This window comes from Hemitrygon akajei, chromosome 31 (assembly GCF_048418815.1).
Source record: "Hemitrygon akajei chromosome 31, sHemAka1.3, whole genome shotgun sequence".
Classification (NCBI taxonomy): Eukaryota; Metazoa; Chordata; class Chondrichthyes; order Myliobatiformes; family Dasyatidae; genus Hemitrygon; species Hemitrygon akajei.
Window position 1 is genome coordinate 31,195,559 of NC_133154.1, and position 24,929 is coordinate 31,220,487.

Below are 24,929 nucleotides of genomic sequence, written 5' to 3' on the forward strand. Positions count from 1 at the left end.
TACTTCCTTTCAAGGGAATTGTGCTGCCAGCTGAAGGCAAGCAACTGCCACACGCCTTCGACCAACTATTCATGCACAGCACCCACAGCATAGTCTGAAGCTTCAGTAGTAATGGCTTTAGATGCATTTGGGAGTGGGTATGCCAGTAGGGTCACATGGAAAGAGCTCATTTGGTGTCATCAAATGCTCTGGTCATGTCCGCTGACCAGTCAAGCACATAGTAGGGGTGTAGTCTTTAAGAGCACTCTACAGAGGGAGCACAAGTTCAGCAGCAGCTCGTAGAATGAAGCGGTGACAGAAATTCACCATATCTAAAACCTCTTGTAATTTTTTTAGTAATGCAGGGTAGCAGGAAATCCACACGATGACACTTTTGATGGGAAGGGTTTCACACCTTCTGCAAAGGTGTGATGGCTGAGAAAGTTGATGATTGACAACCCATATTGGCATTTAGCAGGATTAATAATCAATCCGTGTTGGCTTAAACGCTCGAAAAGTGTGCAGAGATGAGATGCATGTTTGGATTTGGATGCACTGGCGACAAGTATGTCATCCAGGTGAACAAAAAGAAAATCTAAGTCTTGTCATACAGAGTCCATCAGCTGCTGGAAAGTCTGTGCTGCATTTTCAGCCCAAATGGCATGTGCAGAAACTCAAAAAAGCTAAATGGGGTTATCACAGCTATTTTGGGAATGTCCTCCAAGCCCACAGGCAACTGATGTTAGCCCCTAAGTCAACTTCAGAAAAAATTAACTTTCGAGCTGAACGTGCTGAAAAGTCTTGTTTGTGGGATCAGGTAACGATCAGGAGTGGTGACTTCGTTAAGGTGTCAGTAATCGCCAAATAGGCGGCAACCACCACTGCACTTAGGGACCATGTGGAGGGGCAAAGCCCAGGGGCTATCTGACCTGCACACAATGCCAAACCTTTCCATGTTGTCAAACTCAACCTTTGCAATTGACAGCTTTACTGGGTCCAGTCTATGCGCGCGGGCATGTACCAATGTGATGCTCGACCCCATGCTTTGTGACTGTAGTTGAGAATGTGGGCTTGGTGAGGTTTAGGAATTTACCCAGCAGTCAAGTGAACTCACATGCACTTGACAGAGTTGCTGTGGGGAACTTAGTGGGGGTGCAGGATAGTGGCCCAAAGCCCTTGACATCCACAATCCAGCTGTTCTTGACATCAATTAACAGTCCTTGGGCACATAGAAAATCTGCGCAGAGCAGAGGTCTAGCCATTTTAGCCAGGATGAAGTCCGAAGTGTAATGTCGCCCACTGAAGCAGAGTGTCACCCCTTGTGTCCCATAAGTATCAGGAGCCTGATGCCATTGGCAGCCTCCACCGAGGTTCTGTCGCGCTTTACCTTCTCATCAATAGATGATGCTGGCAGCACATTCACTTGAGCACCCATGTCACAAAAGAAGCATTCCCCTGAAAAGGTGTCTGTAATGAACAGTAGACAACTCTGGCAGCTGCCACAGTGTTCACTGACCACTGATATCCTGGTGCACAGGCACTGTCGAAGCTGCAAGATGGTTGGCACTTCCTAGCACTCATGGTAAAAGCATAGACCCAGCGTTGTCTGTTTTGCAGTCATGGGCATGCATGTGTTGGAGGCCCTGCTGACCAGGTTTATTGAGGCAGGGAAAGGAGGAGGAATTTTACACTTCGGCCTCCGCTGACTGTAGACTATAAGCCATTTTAGCAAGCTCCCTATGGTCATTCATGGGTGTATTAGCAAAGCTTATATAAAACTTGATCAGGCACTACTGCAGAAAGAGTTCTTTAAAACTAACACAAGGGTGGTGATTTCCCCAGGAGAGACAGCATGTGGTCCATTAGCTCTAAAGGCCTAACATCCACCACCCCCCACCAGCTGGGTAAGGAGAGCAACTGTTTGGTGCGATCTGACTCCGATAGTCCAAGTCTGTAATGGGGAGCCTTCAGTGTGCGCTACATTTTGCTTTCAGGTGGGTTTTCAAGTAGACAAAACACTCTTGCTGCCGAGGAACTACCGAGCAATGCTGCGATGTATACACTTGCCCCTTGCAGGATCTATCCTCATGTTTTCCTTCAAAATTTAACCTGAACATTTCATTTGATCACTTTTATCCAACATCCCTACCTTCTCACATTTACCTTGACTGGGGCACTTGACGTTTAGCCTTAACTTGACAATAGTTCCCCACTGCATTCTCAAGACAGAACGCAGAACAATACAGTACATGAACTGCCCCTTTGGCCTGCGATGTCTGTGTTGAGCATGATCTAGATTAAACTAATCCCTTCTGTCTGCACAGCATCTATACCCTCTATTCCCAGCCCATCTAAAAGCTCCCTTAGATTACGGTTTTCTAAATGGCTGACCTTAAATTGTTGTTGCACTGGGAGTTACCACTGCCCACCACTGTGTATCCCCAAACAATTCTGCTAAAAGGCTTATTGGGATTTCAAGTTTTTACTTCTTAGAATGATAACATACCTAGAAAATAAACTTGTATTTTCCCTCTTCTGAGCTACTCTGTATTCCTTTTGTTTCAGATTTCTAGTATTTCTCTTTCATATTATCAAAAACAGGTTTAATTGAACTAAAATCTAAAGGACTATCGCCTTCTTCTATATCCTCCATTTGGTGTTATGGATATTTGTACATTTGGATGCCCAGAGGCTAAATGAGTCAGAAACAGCACGTTTCAGCAGTGCCTTCTAATTATATAGAGATATCACACAAGCCATTTAAATGTGATTTTCCTCTCTAAACTAGAACGCATCATGTCTTGACTTGTACTGACTACAATTTAGTCATCTGCTCACCAGATTGGTTACTAGTTAGACAGCATTTCTGTTGTAGAACTCACACCTATTCATGATTTTTGAATGTCCTGTTCTTCATCTCTAATGTTAATGGAATGTACAAATACAGAACAGTATTCTCATGTGCCAAAAAAACATTTCTTCTCCCCCACCCCCTTCCTGGTGCCTCTCTTCTTGACCTGGTGAGTGCACTCAGCTTTTTCAGCACTGATGTCTGATTTCCACCATCAGCGATATTTTGCTTTTATTTATTAAACACTCATTACAAATTCCAAAATTACAATCAAGGTGCCAAACCATAAGTAAGCAATTGCGAATGGCAATCCGATAAAGTGAAATCCAATTTGCAGCAAAGTCTTGCATCAGCAGTTCTAAAGATTTAAAATAATTTTAGTCCTATTACAGTAACAAGATTACATATGATTACAGATAAGAGATAATCTTAGCGGCAAGTTCTACAAAGAAAAGTTGAAACATCTAGCTTAGAAGCAAACATTTTAAATTTAATTCTCTGCTATACATCAGAGAAATACAGGATGCGGTGTCATGATTCAAACAATTGTAATGTCTCAGGTTTGCCTGAGGAGTTTAGTTATCCTAACTGTTCTAAGAGAAGATAAAAAAAAGTTTTAGCATGTAGGCAATTGGAGAAAAAAGCAGAAATATCAATCCTTGATATGATTTAAAAACTTCTAATCTTTCAATCTCAATGAAGCCATTCAAGCACATGTAAACACAATATTTAAAAGATTTGCTTTAAGCCTATGCATTTTGCATAATAAATCAATTTCAGGTTGCTTGTTTTTCCTAATCAATTTTAATAAATTATAATAATAAAATCACAATGACTGAAAGTAAATTATAGGAATCCATCTTAATGAACAGTCTTGATGAAGGGCAACATATAAAGTCAGACACTTCAGAAGCTTTTGTAATTATATTCCAGTATGGAACATTAATCAACAAGATTATAATTTGGCTTTATTTTTAAAATATTGATATCTTGCTTGCTAAAGATAGTACACTGTACTAGAGTGCATGAACTGATCCAAGTGATATGATCTACACACAAACATAAATTAAGATCAGGAGGCCACTCGTCCCATCAAGCTATTTAATAAGACTGTGGATGATCAGACTGTGAGCTCAACTCTATGCTTACATCTATACTCTCAAAGACCTTCTACTCTCTTGCTCATCTTGAATCTATCCAGCTCTGCCTTAAAAATATTTAAAGACTTGACCTCAACTGATATTTGTGGAAGAAATTTCCAAAACTTCACACCCACAGGAGAAAACATGTTGCTTTATCTGTCTAAATGAATGACTCATTTTAAAATAGTCACTAGTTCCAGATTCTTCCACAAGAGGGAAAATTGTTTCCACATCTACCCTCTGCACCTAATGACATTCATCAATAATGACGCTTTTGTCCCTCTTCCCTCCGGCAGAAGGTTCAGGAGCTTGAAGATTCGTATGGCCAGATTTGGGAACAGCCTCTTCCCAACTGTGATAAGACTACTGAACGGATTCTGACCCGGATCTGGGCCATACCTTCCAAATATCTGGACCTGACTTGCACTACCGTACTTCCCCTTTTCTATTTTCTAATTATGATTTATAATTTAAATTTTTATTATATTTACTTCAATTTGTACTTCAGGGAGCGCAAAGCGTAGAATCAAATATCGCTGTGATGATTGTATGCTCTAGTATCTATTGTCTGGTGACAATAAAAGTAAAGTATATTCATGTCTCACTTCTCTGAACTCCAGCAGATATAAGTTTAGCCAATTCAATCTTTCATCAGAAGACACTCCACCCATTCGAGGTATTAGTCAACAAGTCATTCCCAGGTTAGGGCAGAGTTCCCTTCCTGTAAATTCTTTGTTTTCACATGGCAGAAAATGCCAATAGGGCCTTACCAGCCAGCAAAGCTCCTCTCAAATGCTAATTTTATATGTACACGTTGTACTTAAATTCAAGTTAAAGTTCAATTGTCATTCAACCATACAGAAGTATACAGCTAAATGAAACAGTGTTTGTCCGAGCCCAAAGTGCAAAACACAGTCACACACAGCACATATAGTCACAAAATAAAATTGGCACAAGACCCTGAGTGGCAGAGCCTGAAGATTAACGCTGCATGGGATATTGGGAATTTAGTAATTTGGTAATCTGTAAAATGGGGAAGACCCGCAGTTTACTTTCTTCTAACTGCTTCCAATACACAGACATTCTCTCTTAAGTAAGCATAGTACACAGTACACCAGATGTGGGTCCATCAGTACTCGACATAACATCTATTTTCCCTAATGTTGGATTAAGGTCCAGATTGTTGTTTCTATTGTGTTGCCAACAAGAAAGCATCATCCATCATCAAGAACACTCACTGCTGCAGAATTTGCCGACGATATGAAGACAGGTGGAGGGGCTAGTAGTTTTGAGGAAGCAGTAAGACTAGAGAAGGACTTAGATTAGAATGGGCAAAGACGTGGCAGATGGAATATAGTGTCGAGAAGTGTATGGTCATGCACTTCGGTAGAAGAAATGAAAGAGTTGGCTATTTTCTAGGTGGAGAGAAAATCCATAAAACTGAGGTACAAAGGGACTTGGGAGTCCTTGTGCGGAAGTTCCTAAAAGTTAATTTGCAGGTTGAGTCTTTGGTGAGGAAGGCAAAAGTGATGTTAGCATTCATTTCAAGACTACTAGAATATAAAAGCAAGGATGTAATGTTGAAACTTTATGAAGCAATGGTGAGACCTCACCTGGAGTACTGTGAGCAGTTTTGGCCCCTTTAGAAAGGACGTGCTGAAACCTATCAAATGGTGAAAGATCTTGACAGAGTGGATGTGGAGAGGATGCTTCCTGTGGTGGGAGAGGACACAGCCTCAGAATAGAGGGGCATCCTTTTAGAACAGAGATGAAGAGAAATTTTTTTCATCAGAGTCACGGATCTGTGGAATTCTCTGCCACCAGCAGCTGTGGAGGCCAAGTCTTTAATGTATATTTAAGGCAGAAGTTGATAGATTCTTGATTGGTCAGGGCATGAAGACGGGAGATTGGGGCTAAGAGGAAAATTGGATCAGCCATAATGAAATGGCAGAGCAGACTTGATGGGACAACTGGCCTAATTCTTATGGTCTGATTATCCAGGCCATGCCCTCTTCTTGCTACTACCATTGGGCAGGAGGTTTGATTCCACACCACCAGGAACAGTTATTACCCTTCAAGCACCAGCTCCTAAACCTCTGTGGATAACTTCAGACACCTCAACTCTGAACTGCTTTTACAACCTACAGACTCATTTTCCAAGACTCTATAACTCGGTCTCAGTTTTATTATTTTATTTATACACTGTCTTCTTTTACTCATTGGTTGTTTGTCAGTCTTTGCTTATATATAGTTTTTCCATCAATTCTATTATATTTATTTTCCTATAAATGCCTGAAAGAAATTTAATTTCAAGGTATTATATAGTGACATACACACACTTTAATTATAAATTTACTTTGACTTTGTAGTTTTTGCTTTCTTTCAGCTTGCTTACATGCTTGTATAATCATCTTGTTAATCTGTAAACTTTTAGTCTTTGCAGCATATTTGGTTCAATATTTCCATAGTTTCTTTGCAAAACTGAGGTGCAACTTAGTTAACACCTCTTAATGTTTCTAATCTAAACTGGTTCAGTCCAGTTTGCTCAGGGACTGTTTGCCCTCTCCAGTTCGGGAGAAGGCTACGTAGCATCTGCACCAGGACAACCAGACTCAAAAATGATTACTCTCCCTAAGCGGTAAGGCTGATCAACACCTCCACTCACTAACCCACCCCTTCACACTCCCAAATACCACTACTTTATCATTTCCTGTCAGAGGCACCTTGTATACAGACACACCTGTGCCTATATCATTTTATGGATATACAATCAATGTATATAAGCTATCTTATGTATTTACATTTACTGGTTTTTTTTACTGTTGCGTTATTGTAGCCAGATTAGAGGCATTCAACTCTGGAGATCAAGAATGCCATCTTATTGGCTCTTCACACAACTCTGGAACAACTGGACAGCTAAGATACATACATCAAGATACTCTTTATTGACTACAGCTCAACATTTAATACCATTATCCCCTCAAAACTAATCAGTGAACTCCAAGACCTGGGCCTCAATACCCTCTTGTGCAAATAGATCCTGGATTTCCTCACTTGCAGACCCCAGTTAGTTCACATTGTGGAGGAGATATTTTTTCCAAACTCCAACAGCATAGGAGTACCACAAGAATGTGCGCTTAGCCCCCTGCACTATTTGCTTTACACCTGTACATTGCTAAGTACAGCTCCAACACCATATAAAAGTTTGCTGATGACACCACTGTTGTGGGCCATATCAAAGGGGGTGATGAATCAGCATACAGGTGAGAAATTGGAGATTTGGCTGACTGGTGTAATAACTATAACCTCTCACTCAATGCCAATAAGACCACGGAACTGACTGTACACTTCAGGAGAGGGAAACCAAAGGTCCATGAACCAGTACTCATCCAAGGATCAGAGGTGGAGAGGGTCTATAACTGTTAAATTCCTGGGTATTACTATCTCAGAGGACCTGTTCTGGATCCCTCATATAAATATAAATGCAAAGAAAGCGTAACAGCACCTCTGCTTCCTCAGGAGACTACAGAGGTTCAGCAGGTTATCGATAACATTGGGAAACATCTATAGATATGTGGTGTGAAGTGTGCTGTCTGGCTGCATTACGGTCTGTTATGGGAACACCAATGCACTACATACAAAAGGTAGTGTATTCAGCCCAGTACAACACAGGTAAAACCCTCCCAAACATTGAGCACATCTACATGAAATGTTGCCATAGAAAAGCAGCATCCATATCAAGGGTCCTCACCACCCAGGCCCTGCTCCTTTTTCACTGCTGCCATCAGATAGAAGGTACAAGTCAGGACTCACACCACCAGGTTCAAGAACAGTTACCATCCCTCAACCATCAGACTCTTGAACAAAAGGGGATAACTATACTCATTCGATTTCTGGTGTTCCCACAACCAATGATCTCACTTTAAGGACTCTATATTATTATTTTATACTCGTTATTTATTGCTAATTATTTATATTTGCATTTGCACAGTTCGTTGATAACTGATCCTGTTTACAATTCTGTTCTATAGATTTGCTAAGTATGCTCACAGGAAAAAGAATTTGCTAAGTATGCTCACAGGAAAAAGGATCTCAGGGTTACAGCAGGTGACATGCATGTATAAATTTTACTTTGAACTTGATCTTATCGTGTGGTTTCTGTGCTGCAGTGGATCAGAGTAACAACTTTCATGTTCTCCTTTATGCTTAAGTACTGAAATGACATTAAACTACCGTGAAAGTTGGCAGGATAAAAGGAAAGCATCTGATTATATTTCTTTATTAGTTCTTTACTTGCCTTGCCTGCTGCCACAGTCTGACCCTGTCAAATCTGTACTATGATGAACATCTAATAAAATAGCTGTAACCATAAGATATTTGCCTCATTCTAGACCTTTTGGACAAGATCATATCCAGATCTATTCCTATCTACCCACTATATTTGCATGAAACTCTTTTGCAAATCATACATTAGAACACTCAGGTCCCTCTGCATCTCCAAGCTCAGCAATCTCACTATTCAGACAAAATAGCCGATTTCTGATTTTTCCACATGGAACTCCACTTGGCAAATCTAACAGGTAGGCTCACGGGTAGCCACAAAGCAAGAAAGAACCCAATTTAAAGAAAAAAAGGAGTAAAAGATAAAAGACCAACATTAAATGCACAAGAGAAAGAAAAAAAATACAAATCTTGCAAACAATTGAAGTGAACAACAGCGTTCCAAATCAATAATAAATCCTCAGATCCAAATCCCAGAGTAGCTCCAGAGTAACTTTGTCACATGGTGTGACACAGCAGAATCATCTGCAGCTTAATGTGAAAAAGACTAAGGAGCTGGTGATGGACCTGAGGAGGGCTAAGGTACCGGTGACCCCTGTTTCCATCCAAGGGGTCAGTGTGGACATGGTGGAGGATTACAAATACCTGGGGATACGAATGGACAATAAACTGGACTGGTCAAAGAACACTGAGGCTGTCTACAAGAAGGGTCAGAGCTGTCTCTACTTCCTGAGGAGACTGACGTCCTTTAACATCTGCCGGACGATGCTGAGGATGTTCTATGAGTCTGTGGTGGCCAGTGCTATCATGTTTGCTGTTGTGTGCTGGGGCAGCAGGCTGAGGGTAGCAGACACCAACAGAATCAACAAACTCATTCGTAAGGCCAGTGATGTTGTGCGGGTGGAATTGGACTCTCTGACGGTGGTGTCTGAAAAGAGGATGCTGTCCAAGTTGCATGCCATCTTGGACAATGTCTCCCATCCACTCCACAATGTACTGGTTAGGCACAGGAGTACATTCAGCCAGAGACTCATTCCACCGAGATGCAACACTGAGCGTCATAGGAAGTCATTCTTGCCTGTGGCCATCAAACTTTACAACTCCTCCCTCAGATTGTCAAACACCCTGAACCAATAGGCTGATCCTGGACTTATTTCCACTTGGCATGATTAAAGCTGCTCTCAAGCTCTTCAAATCAGCTCCAACCTGAGCCCGTTGTATGAGCATCAAAATCAAATCTCCTCTGCCCAGGCCCCGACTATCCAATCTCGCTCCTCAGCCAGCTAAACGGGCATCGGAACTCCACCTATCTGCAATGATTCATCCCCCCCCCCCCCCCCCCACCAAACTCACCTCACTATCATTCGTCCCTTCACTGTTTGTGGTGATAATTTAACACAATTTACCTCAGAAAAGGTATTTTTAGTGATGTTTTTAACTGGATTTCTTAGCCTTTTGACTACCAGAAAGCTGTCACACACGTTTGGTAGTGCCATCCTGAACATTATAAAGGTCTCTGTATTGAGTTGGACCGTCATCTAATGATCAGTCCTCATTTGACACGGAATCACCAAACTCCAGGTTGCCAGACGATTCACAGGATTGATTGGCTCTCCAAATTTGGGAAGTAAACCAGCCATGGTCGTTAGAGATGCTGAGGAGTATTACGTATACCTGCACGACTGCTTGTTAATGCAAATATCAAATCAGCCAAACATGGAGCAGCAACATAATAGATAAGTGTGCAGACATGGTCAAGAGGTTTAGTTGTTGTTCAGACCAAACACCAGAATAGGGAAGAAGTGTGATTTAAGTAATCTTGACTGGAATGATTGTTGGTACCAGACGGATTGGTTTGAATATCTCAGAAACTGCTGTATCTCCTGGGATTTTCATGCTCAACAATCTCTAGAGTTGACGGAAAACAAGAGGAACAACAAAAAACATATCCAGTAAGCGGCAGTTCTGTGGGGGAAAACGCCTTGTTAATGGGTGTGGTCAGAGGAGAATGGCCAGGCTGGTTCAAGCTGACATGACGGCGATAACAACTCAAATAATCACACATCACCACAAGCTTCAGAGCTGTGTGTCAGAGTCAGACATAGCTATAAGCAGCACTGCGGCCCCACAGAGGACTGTATTGGCACCCTTCCTGTGTACCTGTATACTTCAGGCTTTAGATACAACACTATATGTCAGCTGCAGAAATTCTGATGACTCAGCAATAGTTGGGTGTATAAAGGGAGGATGAATACAGGGCCCTGCTGGAGGACTTTGTCAAATGGTGCGAGCTGAATCATCTGCAGCTCAACATCAGTAAGACAATGGAGGTGGTGATGGACTTTAGGAAGACTAAGCCTGCACTGCTCCCTGTGAGGACACAGATGTGGTGAGGACCTGGGGTGCACCTGGATGACAGACAGACATACTTCATTGATCCCGAGGGAAATTGGGTTTCGTTACAGCCACCCAACCAGGAATAGTGAAGAAATATAGCAATATAAAACCATAAATAATTAAATAACAAGTTAATCATGCCAAGTGGAAATAAATATAGCAATATAAAACCATAAATAATTAAATAATAAGTTAATTATGCCAAGTAGAAATGACAGACTTGAGTGGAGCATCAACCCAGAGGCTGTGTACAAGAAGGGCCAGAGTTGCCTTTACTTCCTGGGGAGACTGAGGTCGTTTGGTGTACGCAGGCCTCTCCTTCACAAGTTCTACCAGTCTGTTGTCAGCAGTACAATCTTCTATGCAATGGCATCAACATGGGTGATGCCAACAGGCTCAATAAACTGATTTGAAAATCCGGCTCTGTTATAGGTGTCAAATGGGACACACTGGAGGCTGTCGTAGAACAAAGGACCCTATGGAATTCTGGACAATGTTTCTCACCCTCTGCATGCCACCTTGGCTGAACAGAGGAGCACTTTTACTAACAGACTAAGACAACTGTGCTGCTCCAAGGAGCACTATATGAGGTCATTCTTACCCTTGGCCATTAGGCTCTATAATGAGTCAATAAATGGCCAGGGAAACTATGACTGTTCGAGGTAATTACACAATTATCTTTATTGCTGTTTTTTCCACACATATGTAAGTTATGTATAATTTACATTAACATGTTTGTCCTCATCTTGAAACATACTGCGCTGCTGCTAAAAAGCTCATTTTCATTGTATTTAGAGCCAATATATGCATGCCTATGACAATATTGATCTTGAACTACGGTAGGTTTAAGGAGAAAAGGGAAGGATTTAAAAGGGACAACTTTTTCTCCCCTGCACAGAGTGTAAATGGGTATGTGGAACAAGCAGCTAGATGAAGTGTTCGAGTTAAGTATAATGACATTTAGTATACATTTGGACAGTTGTGTGGATAGTAAAGGTTTGGAGGAAAGTGGACCAAACACAGGCAAATGGGACAAGGTCAGATGGCAACACACAGATGCTGGAACTCCAGTGGATAGCATCAATGGAGAAAAATGAACAGTCTACACTTCAGGTGCAGACCCTTCTTCTCAACCTCATTAAGGTCTCCACCCAAAATGTGAACTTCCCTTTTTCAAGATGCTGCCATTCCCAGAATGTGTCTCTCCAGATGCCAGCATCTGCAGTTTCTTCGAAGGCAAAGTCCAGCTGATTGTCAAGCCTACAACTAGGCGTAGTGGCATCACCTGGCACGCAGCAGAGACAACATGTTCACAATTTGCGCCTCCAGGTTCAGGTGGATGCCTTAGTCAGCATGCAAATGCTGGGCCGAAGGGCTTGCCTCCGTGTTGCGTAACTCCACGAGGAAATAAACTAGTGCGGAGTGCAGTGGGATGGATGTGTGAGCTGGCACAGATCCAATGAGACGAGTGGCCTCCCGCATTGTACTGTAGCTGAGAAACACGAGCACAGGGCGAGCTGACGCCACCATCACACGGTGCCTCACTGAGCTGGGATGCTGACCGCCCCCGGGCTGCCACTGACCCCCGCCGCCAAGGATGCTGCATTCCTCAGGCCTGGCCCCGCTGTCATGGAAACTGCCCCTCGCTCAAACCCAACACCCCCTAAACTCCCCGTCAACGAAAACTCCATTTACCTGAAAACGAAACCAAGCTCCCTCGCCAACCCGACGGACAGCCGCCTCAGCCAATCGGCTCCAGAACACGCCACTGGATAACCAATCGTTGGGCTACGTGGAAAGAGGTTGGATCGCCTCATGTGACTGTCGGCGAACCCGGGCGGATGTCGACTCATTGTCATGTTGCTCCGTCTCTGAGGACAGCATGAGGAGCGCCATCTTTGATACGGGCAGTGTGGCACGAAGATCATTAGGAGAATCACAAACAAGTCTTGGTGAGGGGTCTCGGCCCGAAACATTGACTGTGTACACTTTTCCATAGATACTGCCTGGCCTGCTGAGTTCCTCCAGCATTTGTGTGTATTGATACTGGTGGGAGGCTATTTTGATCGCAGTCTATTAGCTATCTTAACTAGTATTGCCTGCTGTACTAGAGGCGAATTTTCATCGATAGATGTCATTGTCTTACTCTATCATAAAATTCTCATGCAATCAAAATGAAATTCCAAGAAAATGCACCAATAAAAGCGTATGGTATGTCGTCTCCCAGATGTCAGGGCCCAGGACATCTCGGATTGAGTTCCCAGCATCCTTAAGTGTGAGGGTGATTAGCCAGAGGTCGCAGTCCATGTAGGTGCCAACGGCATGGGTAGGTAGAGTGACAAGGTTCTGCAAAGGGAGTTCAGGGAGTTACGTACTAAGTTAAGGGCAGGACCTCCAGTGTTGTGATCTCAGGATTGATATCCATGCCACGTGCTACTGAGGCCAGAACTAGGAAATTATACAGTTCAACACGTGGCTAAGGAGTTGGTGTAGGAGGGAGGGCATCAGAATTTTGGATCATTGGGATCCTTCCAGGGTACAGAAGAAATGATTTGCCCCTGAACTGGAAAGGGACAACTATCCAAGCGGGGAGGTTTGTTAATGCTGCATGGTGGGGTTTAAACTAGAGTTGCAGGGGGACGGAAACCAGAGTGCCAGAAGTGGAGAGGTTGTGGAGACAGATTTTGGTAAGACCTCAGACAAAGTCAGGAAACAAAAGGTTGAGCCTGGTGCTACTAATGTCCTATGTTGCATATATTTCAATGCAAGAAGTACAGTATCTTAGAAAAGGCAGATGAGCTCTGGGCATGGATCAACATGTGGAATTATGATATTGTAGCCATTAGTGAGACTGGGTTGCAGGAGGGGCAGGATTTTGGAGTTCCGTTGTCTTAGATGTGACAGAATTGAATGGATTAGAGGAGGAGGGGTGACATTACTAGGCAGGGAAAATATCATGGCAGTACTCAGTCAGGAGAACTCACAGGAGGCATTATAGGTGGAACTGAGAAATAAGAAAGGTATGACGACGTTAATGGAGCTATATTACAGACCACCAGAACAGTCCACAGGAATTAGAGGAACTAATTTGATGGGAGATTGCAGACTGCTGCAAGAAATACAAAGTTGTTATAGTCGGTGGTCTTAACTTTCCACATATTGACTGGGAATCCCATACTGTAAAAGAACTACTTGGTGTAGAGTTTGTCGAATAAGTTCAGGAAAGTTTCCTTAATAGAACTTCCAAACAGTCCCAGATACTGGAATTGCAATGAGGGAATGTGTTAGAAGTGTGAGCAGGGGAACATTTTGAAACTAATCACATTGTGATCACTGGATGCAAAGTAAATATACAAAAAAATAGGTCTGGTCCGCAGGCTGAGATTCTAAACTGGTGAAATGCCAATTTTGATGCTATCGGAAAATTGTGGCAAATGAGGATTTGGACAGGTTATTTTCTGGCAAAGGTGTGCTTGGTAATTGGAAGGCCATCAAAAGTGAAATTTTCAGAATACAAAGTTTATATGTGCCTGTCAGAATAAAAGGAGAAGGTAACAAATGGAGGGAACCTTGGTTTTTAAGAGACGTTGAGCTCTGGTTAAGAGAAAAAAGGAGGCACATGGCAGGTGTAGGCAGGCAGGAACAAATAAGGTGCTTATGGAGTACAAGAAATGCCAAAGAACACGAGAAAAAAATCAGGAGGGCTAAAAGAAGCCAAAAGGTGGCCCTATCAGCCAAGGTAAAGGGGAATCCTAAGGAATTCTACAGATATGTTAAGAGCAAAAAGATTTTAAGGGTCAAAATTGGTCAGAATGGTAATCCACATGTGGAGCCAAAACAGATGGGGGAGATCTTAAGTAAATTTTTTGCATCTCTGTTTACTCAGGAGATAGACACAGAGTCTGTAGAAGTGAGGCAAAGCATCATCCACTACATGGACCCTCTACAGATTACAGGGTAGATAAATCCCCAGGGCCTGACATGGTGTTCCCTTAGACCCTATGGGAGGCAAGTGCAGAAATTGTCGGGGCCCTAGCAGAGATATTTAAATCATCCTTAGCGACAGAAGAGGTACCAGAGGATTGGAGGATAGCAAATGTTCTTCCCCTGTTTAAGGAAGGTTCTAAAAATAAAGCAGGAAATTATAGGCCAGTGAGGCTGAAGTCAGTTGTGGGAAAGTTATTGGAAGGTATTCCAAGAGATTAGATATACGAGTATTTGGATAGACATGGTCTGATTAAGGATAGTCAATATGGCTTTGTGCTTGGTAGGTCATGTCTAACTAGTAGTATTTTTCGAGGAGGTTACTAGGAAAATTGATGGAGTCAAGTCAGTGGATATTGTCTACATAGATTTTAGCAAGGCATTTTACAATATCCCGCATGGGGGTGGGGGGGTGGCCAAGAAAGTTCAATTGCTCGGCATTCAAGAGGAGGTAGTAAATTGGATTAGATACTGGCTTTGTGAGAGAAGCCAGAGAGTAGTAACATGTGGTTGTCTCTCTGACTGGAGGCCTGTGACTAGATGAGTGCCACAGGGATTGGTACTGGGCGCACTGTTGTTTGCCATCTATATCAATGATCTGGATGATAATGTGGTCAACTGGATCAGCAAGTTTGTGGATGACACCACGACTGGGGATGTTGCAGACAGCGAGGAAGGCTATCATGGCTTGCAGAGGGATCTGGATCAGCTGGAAAAATGGGCTGAAAAAATGCCAGATGGAATTTAATACAGACAAGCGTGAGGTGTTGCGTTTTGGTAGGACCAGCACACTGAACGGTCATGTACTGAGGAGTGTGGTAGAACAAAGGGATCTGGAAGTACAGGTCCATAATTCACTGAAAGTGACATCACAGGAAGATAAGGTCATGAAGAAAGCTTTTGGCACATTGTCTATCATAAATCAAGGTATTGAGTACAGGAGATGGGGTGTTAGGTTAAAGCTGCATAAGATGCCATTCACGCCTAATTTGGTGTAGTGTGAAGTTTTGGTCACCTATCTACAGGAAAGATGTAAATAAGGTTGAAAGAGTACAGTAAAATTTTACAAGGGTGTTTCTGGGCCTGGAGGACCTGAGTTATAAAGGAAAGATTGAATAGGGTAGGACTTTATTCCTTAGAACATAGAAGATTGAGAGGAGATTTGATAGAGGTATACAAAATTGTGAAGGGTTACACAACCAGAAGTTCATGGGTTAAGGGTAAAAGGTGAAAAAGTTAGGAGGGAACATGATGAGCTTGATTTCAATGTTTAAGCGCAGTTTGGATAGGTATATGGATGGTAGGGGTATGGAGGGCTATGGTCCCGGTGCAGGTAGAGGGGAATGATTAGTTTAAGTAGTTTTGGCATGGTCTAGATGGACCAAAGGGCCTTCTTCTCTGCTGAATTTTCTATGACTCACAAGTTCTCCATGCTGGTTCAGGAGCCAGATGATTGTAAGTTAACAATTGCTCCTAAACCTGGTGGTGTGGGACCTAAGGTACCTGTAATTCCTTTCCAATGGTGTAGCACGTAATGTAGATGCTTCCATTGGTAGGAAGAACTGTACTCTTGACGAAGCAGTACTGTCGGACATACTAATGGAGAAAGGTAGAAATAAAAAAATAGGCAAACACGAGGAAATCTGCAGATGCTGGAAATTCAAGCAACACACACAAAATGCTGGTTGAACGCAGCAGGCCAGGCAGCATCTATAGGAAGAAGCGCTGTTGATGTTTTGGGCTGAGACCCTTCGTCAGGACTAACTGAAAGGAAAGATAGTAAGAGATTTGAAAGTAGGAGGGGGAGGGGAAAATGCAAAATGGTAGAAGACCGGAGGGCAGCTGAGAGCCAGAAAGGTGATTGGCAAAAGGGATACAGAGCTAGAGAAGGGAAAGGATCATAGGACGGGAGGCCTAGGGAGAAAGAAAGGGGGAGGGGAGCACCAGAGGGAGATGGAGAACAGGCAGAGTGATGGGCAGAGAGAGAATAAAAAAGCTAAATTTATCAGGGATGGGGTAAGAAGGGGAGGAGGGGCATTAACGGAAGTTAGAGAACTCAATGTTCATGCCATCAGGTTGGAGGCTACCCAGCCGGTACATAAGTTGTTGTTCCTCCAACCTGAGTGTGACTTCATCTTGACTGTAGAGGAGGCCATGGATAGACATATCAGAATGGGAATGGGATGTGGAATTAAAATATGTGGCCACTGGGAGATCCTGCTTTCTCTGGCGGACAGAGCGTAGGTGTTTAGCGAAACGGTCTCCCAGTCTGCGTCAGGTCTCACCAATATGTAAAAGGCCACACCGGGAGCACCGGACGCAGTATACCACACCCGCCGACTCACAGGTGAAGTGTCGCCTCACCTGGAAGGACTGTCTGGGGCCCTGAATGGTGGTGAGGGAGGAAGTGTAAGGGCATGTGTAGCGCTTGTTCCATTTACAAGGATAAGTGCCAGGAGGGAGATCGGTGGGAAGGGATGGGGGGGATGAATGGACAAGGGAGTCGCATAGGGATCGCGAAAGGGGGGGGAGGGAAAGATGTGTTTGGTAGTGGGATCCCGTTGGAGGTGGCGGAAGTTACGGAGAATTATACGTTGGATCCAGAGGCTGGTGGGGTGGTAGGTGAGGACAAGGGGAGCCCTATCCCGAGTGGGGTGGTGGGCAGATGGGGTGAGGGCAGATGTGTAGGAAATGGGAGAGATGCGTTTGAGAGCAGAGTTGATGGTGGAAGAAGGGAAGTCCCTTTGTTTAAAAAAGGAAGACATCTCCTTCGTCCTGGAATGAAAAGCCTCATCCTGAGAGCAGATGTGGCTGAGACGGAGGAATTGTGAGAAGGGGATAGCATTTTTGCAAGAGACAGGGTGGGAGGAGGAATAGTCCAGGTAGCTGTGAGAGTCTGTAGGCTTATTGTAGATAGCAGTAGATAAGCCGTCTCCAGAGATGGAGACAGAAAGACCAAGAAAGGGGAGGGAGGTGTCAGAAATAGACCAGGTAAATTTGAGAGCAGGGTGAAAGTTGGAGGCAAAGTTAATGAAGTCAACGAGCTCAGCATGCATGCAGGAGGCAGCACCAATGCAGTCGTCGATGTAGCGAAGGAAAAGAGGGGGACGGATATCCGTAAAGGCTTGGAACATGGACTGTTCCACAAAGCCAACAAAAAGGCAGGCATAACTGGGACCCATGCAGGTTCCCTTGGCTACACCTTTGGTTTGGAGGAAGTGGGAGGAGCAAAAGGAGAAATTATTGAGAGTAAGGGAGTGATACACCATCAATAACTCTCGGAGACGTGAGTTAATGTAGGCTTTTATTGGCTGGAAGAAAGCACCGTCAGCAGCAAGCGACCACCACACAACATCCTGGAGACTGAGGGAGGAGCAGTGCCTCCAATCGCCTTTATACAGGGGTCTGTGGGAGGAGCCACAGGAGCAGTCAGCAGGGGGGCGTGTCCAGACAGGTATATGTAGTTCACCACAAGGAGAAAGTGGGAGGAGCCAAAGGAGAAATTATTGAGAGTAAAAATAGACTTGTTGATGCTTTGGTTAGAGTCTTCATGGTGAATCCTCAGAAATAAAATACAACTATAGTTGAAATCTGGAAATTCACCCACCTTCCTTTCTGATCTTGATGAAGGGTCTCGACCCAGAATGTCGACCGTTTATTCCTCTCCATAGAGGCTGCCTGACCTGCTGAGTTTCTCTAGCATTTTGCGTGTGTTGCTCTGGATTTCCATCATCTCAGAATCTCTTGTTTACAGTTAGGACTCGTGCCCAGGTTGTCTGTTTACACTCGCAAAACAGACTGTGTCACAATGACCAAGAGTAGAAAATCAGGTTGTTTGCTTCCTGGGTAAAGTCATTGTATCATTGGACACTAGGTGTACCACAGTCCTGCCTGAGTGAGCTAGGGGGCTTTCCTCTTGGGAGCAACAGAGGTTAGGAGGCCCTTTATTAGAGTGTTCAGGCATAGACGGAGTGGTGCCTTTTTCGCCAGGGTCCACACCAGAGGACATCCATTCAAGGTTGTGGAGGAAAGTTTAGGGGAGCTGTTAAAGGTAGGTTTTTTTTTTGTCACAGAGAATGGTGGATGTGTGGAATGTCCTGCCAGGGGTAGTGGTAGAGGCAGATACATTTAAAGGACTCTTAGATAAGCAAATGGATGACTGAAAATTGGAGGGCTACATTGGAGGATTAAAAGGTTAGATTAATCTTATAGACTTAGTCCCAGTGTGGAAATGAGAGGGCATGATTTTAAGGCGACTGGAGGATTTGAGAGGTAGGTTTATCACAGAGAGTGGTGGATGCCTGGTGGTAGAGGTTGATACATTAGGAACGTTTAAAGAGAGTCTTAGATAGGCACAGGGGTCTAAGCAAAATGGAGGGTTATGGGCCGAGTTGGAAGGAAAGATCCGATTAATCACAGAATAGGTTTGTACAATCCAAAAATCACAACATTACCAAAGAAATGGATTTTTATGGTATCCTGAGGGACCAGCAAACTGGACTCTCAAGAATGTAGCTACCGCACGGCGGCCATTGGTGGAGAGGACTTGGGGAGAAGATTGACTTTGGCAGTGTCCAGAAAAGGAACTGATGTGTAGCCAACTTAAACACTGAGCTAGATTAAAAGATCAAGTTCAAAGTCAGTAAATTCATTATCAAAGTACATGCTGTATATGTCACTATATACAACCCCGAGATTCTTTTTCTTGCGGGCATACTCATCAAGTCCAGGAACCATGATAGAATCAATGAAAGACCTCACCCGGCAGGACGGACAAACAGGCAATGTGCAAAAGACATCAAACTATGCAAATACTAAAAAAAACCAAATAAATTAGCAATAAATAGAGAACATGAGATGAAGAGTCCTTGAAAGTGGGTCTTTAGATTGTTGGAGAAGTTCTGTAATGGGGTGAGTAAAGTTGAAGTTATTGCCACAGATTCAAGAGCCTGTTGGTTGAGGGGTAATAACCGTTCCTGAACCTGGTGTGGGTCCTGAAGCTCCTGTACCTTCTTTCTGATGGCGGAGAAGAGATCATGACCTGTGTGGTGGGGGTCCTTGATGATGGATGCTGCTTTCCTGTGACAGGGATCCGTGCCAGGGTGCTCAATGGTGGGGAGGGTTTTAACCACGATGAACTGCGCCGTATCAACTACCGCACGGTGGCAAGGCGGAGGGCGAAGGAGGAGCCGGCGTTCAGCACACTGCTCCGTGAGGTTTACTCGTTTCAGTGCTGAACTAACTCCGCAATTGTGGCCTGCTGTCATCGGCACTTGCCTCCGCGCTGAACTGGCTCGAGGGCCGCGGACTCACTTTCGGGAACCCCGCATGGTTCATGTTCTGTGTGTTATTTATTTACTGTTTTTTTTATTGTTGGCACGATTTATTCACACACAGAATAAATCTTGACAGTCTTTTTTTAAATGAGTTTCTGTCATGTTTTTTGATTTTGTGGTTGCCTATAAGATGGCTATATACAGTATAGAGTGCGCATACTTTCATAATAAACGTACGTTGAACTTTGAAATTACTACAGTTTGAGCAAAAAGTAATTTTGACTGCTCCTTTAATATTCTAATGATTCACTTATTACTTCAACAGAAAGCTAATTAGTAACACTTAGTAATGCAAAGGTCAATTGTTACATTCACCTTTGCAATCAAGGAATGAATGTTATTTATTGCCCAGAACTACAACATTCCATTTACATACATCCAGTCAGGGCAGTTTTGTGTTCACCTGAGATCAACAAATGAACCTACACTCAGTGGCCACTTTATTAGGAACCCCATGGACCTAATGAAGTGACCGCTGGACAGATGTTTGTGGTCTCGTGCTGCTGTAGCCAGTCCACTTCAAGGTTCAATGTGTTGTGCATTCGGAGACGCTCTTCTGCACAAAGTTCAAAGTAACATTTGTTGTCAGAGTACATACATACTACTGCTTATAATCCTGAGATTCTTTTTCCCGTGGGCATACGTAGCATATCTACAGAACAGCATCTCTAAACAGGATCAATGCACAACAAACTGTGCATATATGGATACAAATAAATAGGAATAAATTATGAGTAAGAAATAACAAGTTAAAAAGTCTTAAAGTAAGACCTTTGGTTGTGGGAACACCAGAAATAGAACGAGTGTCGTCATCCCCATTTTTTCAAGACCCTGATGGTTGAGGGGTAGTAACTGTTCTTGAACCTGGTGGTGTGAGTCTTAAGGCTCCTGAAATTCCTACCTGATGGCAACAGTGAGAAAAGAGCATGGCCTGGGTGGTGAGGATTTTTGAAATGGATGCTCCTGTTCTATGGCAACGTTTCCTGTAGATGTGCTCAATGATTGGGAGGGTTTTACCCGTGATGTACTGGGCCGAATCCACTACCTTTTTTTAGGGTTTTCCACTGAAAGGTGTTGGTGTTCCCATACCCGGCTATAGGGCAGCAAGTCAGTACACTTCCCGCCGCACATCTATAGAAGTTTGAAAAGGTTTTTGATGATATCTTTAGGGAAAGTCCCCAACATGATCGTACTGCATGATTAGTTAAGTTACTCTTGCCTTCCTATCAGCTTTGAACCAGTCTGGCCATTCTCATCAGACCGCTTTCTCATTAATATGACATTTTTGCCTACAGAACTGTCACCAACTTGTTTGTTTCTCACACCATTCTCTGTAAATTGTGGAGACTGTTGTGCATGAAAATCCCAGGAGATCAGCAGTTTGAGATACTCAACGCCCCCCTCCCACCAACAACTATTCCATGTTCAAGGTCACTTAGATCACATTTCTTCCCCATTCTATGTTTGATCTGAACAACTGAACCTCTTGACCAACGTCTGCATACTGTTATTGATTGAATTTTGTCACATGATTAGTAAGCAGGTGTACACGTGTACCTGATGAAGTGGCCGCTGATTGTACTTCCCTTAACAGTCTAATCTGTGAAAGTCCCAAGCACGATGGTTAGGCCACACATCTTGCACAACAACAATGATACAGCTTGTGCTTCACTCGAGATCACTAAACAGAAAAAGGTCACACAATGAAATCTTTATGTGTTAAGTATGGCTGAGAGGTTTCTAGCAACAGTGGACATTGATTGGTTTAGTTTGGTGGGACTTTCCAAATGCTCCAGAATCTCATTTGGTAGATGTGGCATGTGAATATTTTGACCCTGTGTGTACGAATTACAACCAAAAATAAACTGTGCTTTCACCTGGCAATGTTTGGTAACTAGACAGAATTCTTCAAATAGTTTCTTTTTAATTCATAGAACATGTAACATAATAAAGTACAGCAGACTACAGGCCCTTCAGCCAAGTGTAAACTTGCACAATCAATCTAACCCTGCCCATAACAGTCCCTTTTCCTTACACTCATGGGCCAATCTAAGAATCTCTTTAGTGCCCCTGATGTATCTGCCTGTCCCACCATCCCAGGCACCCACCACTATCTGTGTTTAAAAAACAGGCCCTTTGGCCTAGTCCAGGATGAACCATTTAAACTGCCTGCTCCCATTGACCATAGCCCTCCGTACCCTTGCCATCCATATACTTAACACTCTCTTAGACATTGAAATAGAGCTTGCGTGCACCACTTGCCCTGGCAGCTCATTCCACACTCAGCCCTCTGAATGAAGAAGTTTCTCCTCATGTTCCCCTTAAACTTTTCAACTTTCACCTTTAACCCATGACCTCTAACTCTGACATCACCCCCAACATTTCCTAGACTCATCTCAAAATAAACTCTGGTATTGGCCATAGCCGCCCTGGGGAAAAAGCGCCTGCTCTCCACTCTGTCTATCTTAGACATCTCTGACAAGTTGCCTCTCATCCTCTGTTGAGAAAAATCCCTAGCTCACTGAACCATGCTTTAGCATTGGCACATCAGTTCAATACCGGTGTTTATTTCCCCTGCCTAATTGCCCTTGAGAATGTAATTTTAAAAGTGATTTAAAAGATTAACTTTATTTGTTACATGCACATTGAAACATCGAAACATGGTGAAATGCATTGTTTGGGTCAATGATGTGCCAGGCACAGCCCCGTGGACTGGTCTGCATTCAGTGGTAACTATTAGATACACCTACTCGTTAATGCAAATCTAATCAGCCAATCATGTAGCAGCACATCAATGCATAAAAGCATGCAGACATGGTCAAGAGGTTCAGTTGATGTTCAGACCAAACATCAGAATGGGGGAGAAATGTGATTTAAATTACTCTGACTGTGGAATGATTGTTGGTGCCAGGTGAGGGGTTTGAGTATCTCAGAAACTGCTGATCTCCTGGGATTTTCACACACAACAGTCTCTAGAGTTTACAGAGAATGGTGTGAAAAACAAGACATTCAGTGAGGGGCAGTTCTGTGGGTGAAAATGCCTTAATGAGAGAAGTCAGAGGAAAATGGCCACACTGGTTGAAACTGACAGGAAGGCAAATAATTCAAATAACCACGCATTACAACAGCTACGCAGAAGAGCATCTCTGAATACACAACACATTGAACCTTGAAATGGATAGGCTACAGCAGCAGAGACCACAAACACACACTCAGTGTCTACTTGATTAGGTACAGAAGGTTGCTAATAAATAGTGTAATTTGCCAGTGCCATGCCACACTGACCCCATGACATGTCAAACCAAGAATCTGTGCACTTTGTCTCAGACATTAGCGTCGTATGGCACCATTTTGAAAATAAGCAATGCCCTTCTCCCATTTGTTTAATCTTCAACCAGCACTGTGTCAAAGAGCCAAAAATTCATATTGTACCTAAACTATGCTATACTTAACTTGAAAGGTTTTAACTTGCAGCGGATAGTGAGGTCAGCTGAGAAGATCATCGGGGTCTTTCTTCCTGCCATCACGGACATTTACACTACATGCTGCATCCACAAAGGAAACAGCATTATGAAGGACCCCATGCACCCCTCATACAATCTCTTCTCCCTCCTGCCATCTGGGAAAAGGCTCCGAAGCATTCGGGCTCTCACGGCCAGACTATATAACAGTTTCTTCCCCAAAGCTATCAGACTCCTCAATACCCGAAGCCTGGACTGACACCTTGCCTTACTGTCCTGTTTATTATTTATTGTAATGCCTGCACTGTTTTTATGCACTTTACGCAGTCCAGTGTAGGTCTGTAGTCTAGTATAGCTTTCTCTGTGTTTTTTTTATTACGTAGTTCAATCTAGTTTTTGTACTGTGTCATGTAAACCATGGTCCTGAAAAACGTTGTCTCATTTTTACTATGCACTGTACCAGCAGTTATGGTTGAAATGACAATAAAAGTTGACTTGACTTGACTTGACTTAATGACACAATACTATAGTACATTATGTATATCGACCATTAAAACAATTGGAGTCAGGTATGTACTAAGAATTGTGCAAGTGTCCTACTTTCCTTCATTCATGATGCAACTTCACTCTCACACTGAATGCTCTAAGTTTATTTTATATTTAGAGATGCAGGGTATCCCAGCCAGCAACCCACCACAAGCCTAATCACGGGGCCATTCACAATGATCACTTAACCTACCAACCGGTAGCTCTTTGGGCTGTGGGGAGGAACCAAAGCACCCGGAGAAAATCCATGCGATTTATCGGGAGAACATACAAAGTCCTTATGGGCACCGCTGCATTTGAACTCCGAACTCTGAAACGCCCAAGCTGTCACAGCTTTGTGCTAACCATAGACCTCATGTGGGAAAACCAGATCTTCTTCGTTAATAAAACTGCTTAAGAACAGGTACTTCTTGCGACTGCTGGTAAAATTCCATCTTCCCCAGAGCATACTGGTGCAATTCTACACTGCCATCGTAGAGATCATAGGGTAGGGAGGGATATGGGATATGGTCCAGGTGCAGGTCAGTTGGACTAGGCAGAAAAATGGTTCGGCACAGCCAAAAAGGGCCAAAGGGCCTGTTTCTGTGCTGTAATGTTCTGTGGTTCTATCTCACAGCCTTTAACCATCTGGTTTGGTGCCCCATATTCTCGCAATGTTGGCTGCAGTCTACCAGCACACAGGACTGGTACCTGTCCAGGACAAAGAAAGAGGCAGGAAAGATCGTAGACACTACCCACTCTGCAAGTTGTCTTTTCCAGCTACTGTTCTATAGATTGGCTAAGCGTGCCCACAGGAAGAAGAATCTCAGGGTTGTATGTGGTGACATGTTTGTACTCTGATAATAAATTTTACTTTGAACTTTGATTGATATTAAATCTAAACCTTGTGGGTGAGTGCAAAACATTTTAAGGCAATGTTTTAATAAACCCTCAGTGGATGTTACTAAATGTA

The 24,929-nt window shown here is 43.3% G+C and overlaps 1 protein-coding gene across 2 annotated transcripts in view; it reads right to left on the reverse strand.

The window, feature by feature from the left end:
* The window catches only part of pla2g6 (phospholipase A2, group VI (cytosolic, calcium-independent)), a 117,507-nt gene extending 105,043 nt beyond the window's left edge, over window positions 1-12,464 (reverse strand). For both annotated transcript variants that reach the window (XM_073033452.1, XM_073033451.1), the window contains exon 1: window positions 12,346-12,464. The gene's annotated coding sequence lies outside the window, so the exon portion shown is untranslated. The remainder of the gene's footprint in view (window positions 1-12,345) is intronic.
* Window positions 12,465-24,929: the final 12,465 nt, after the last annotated feature.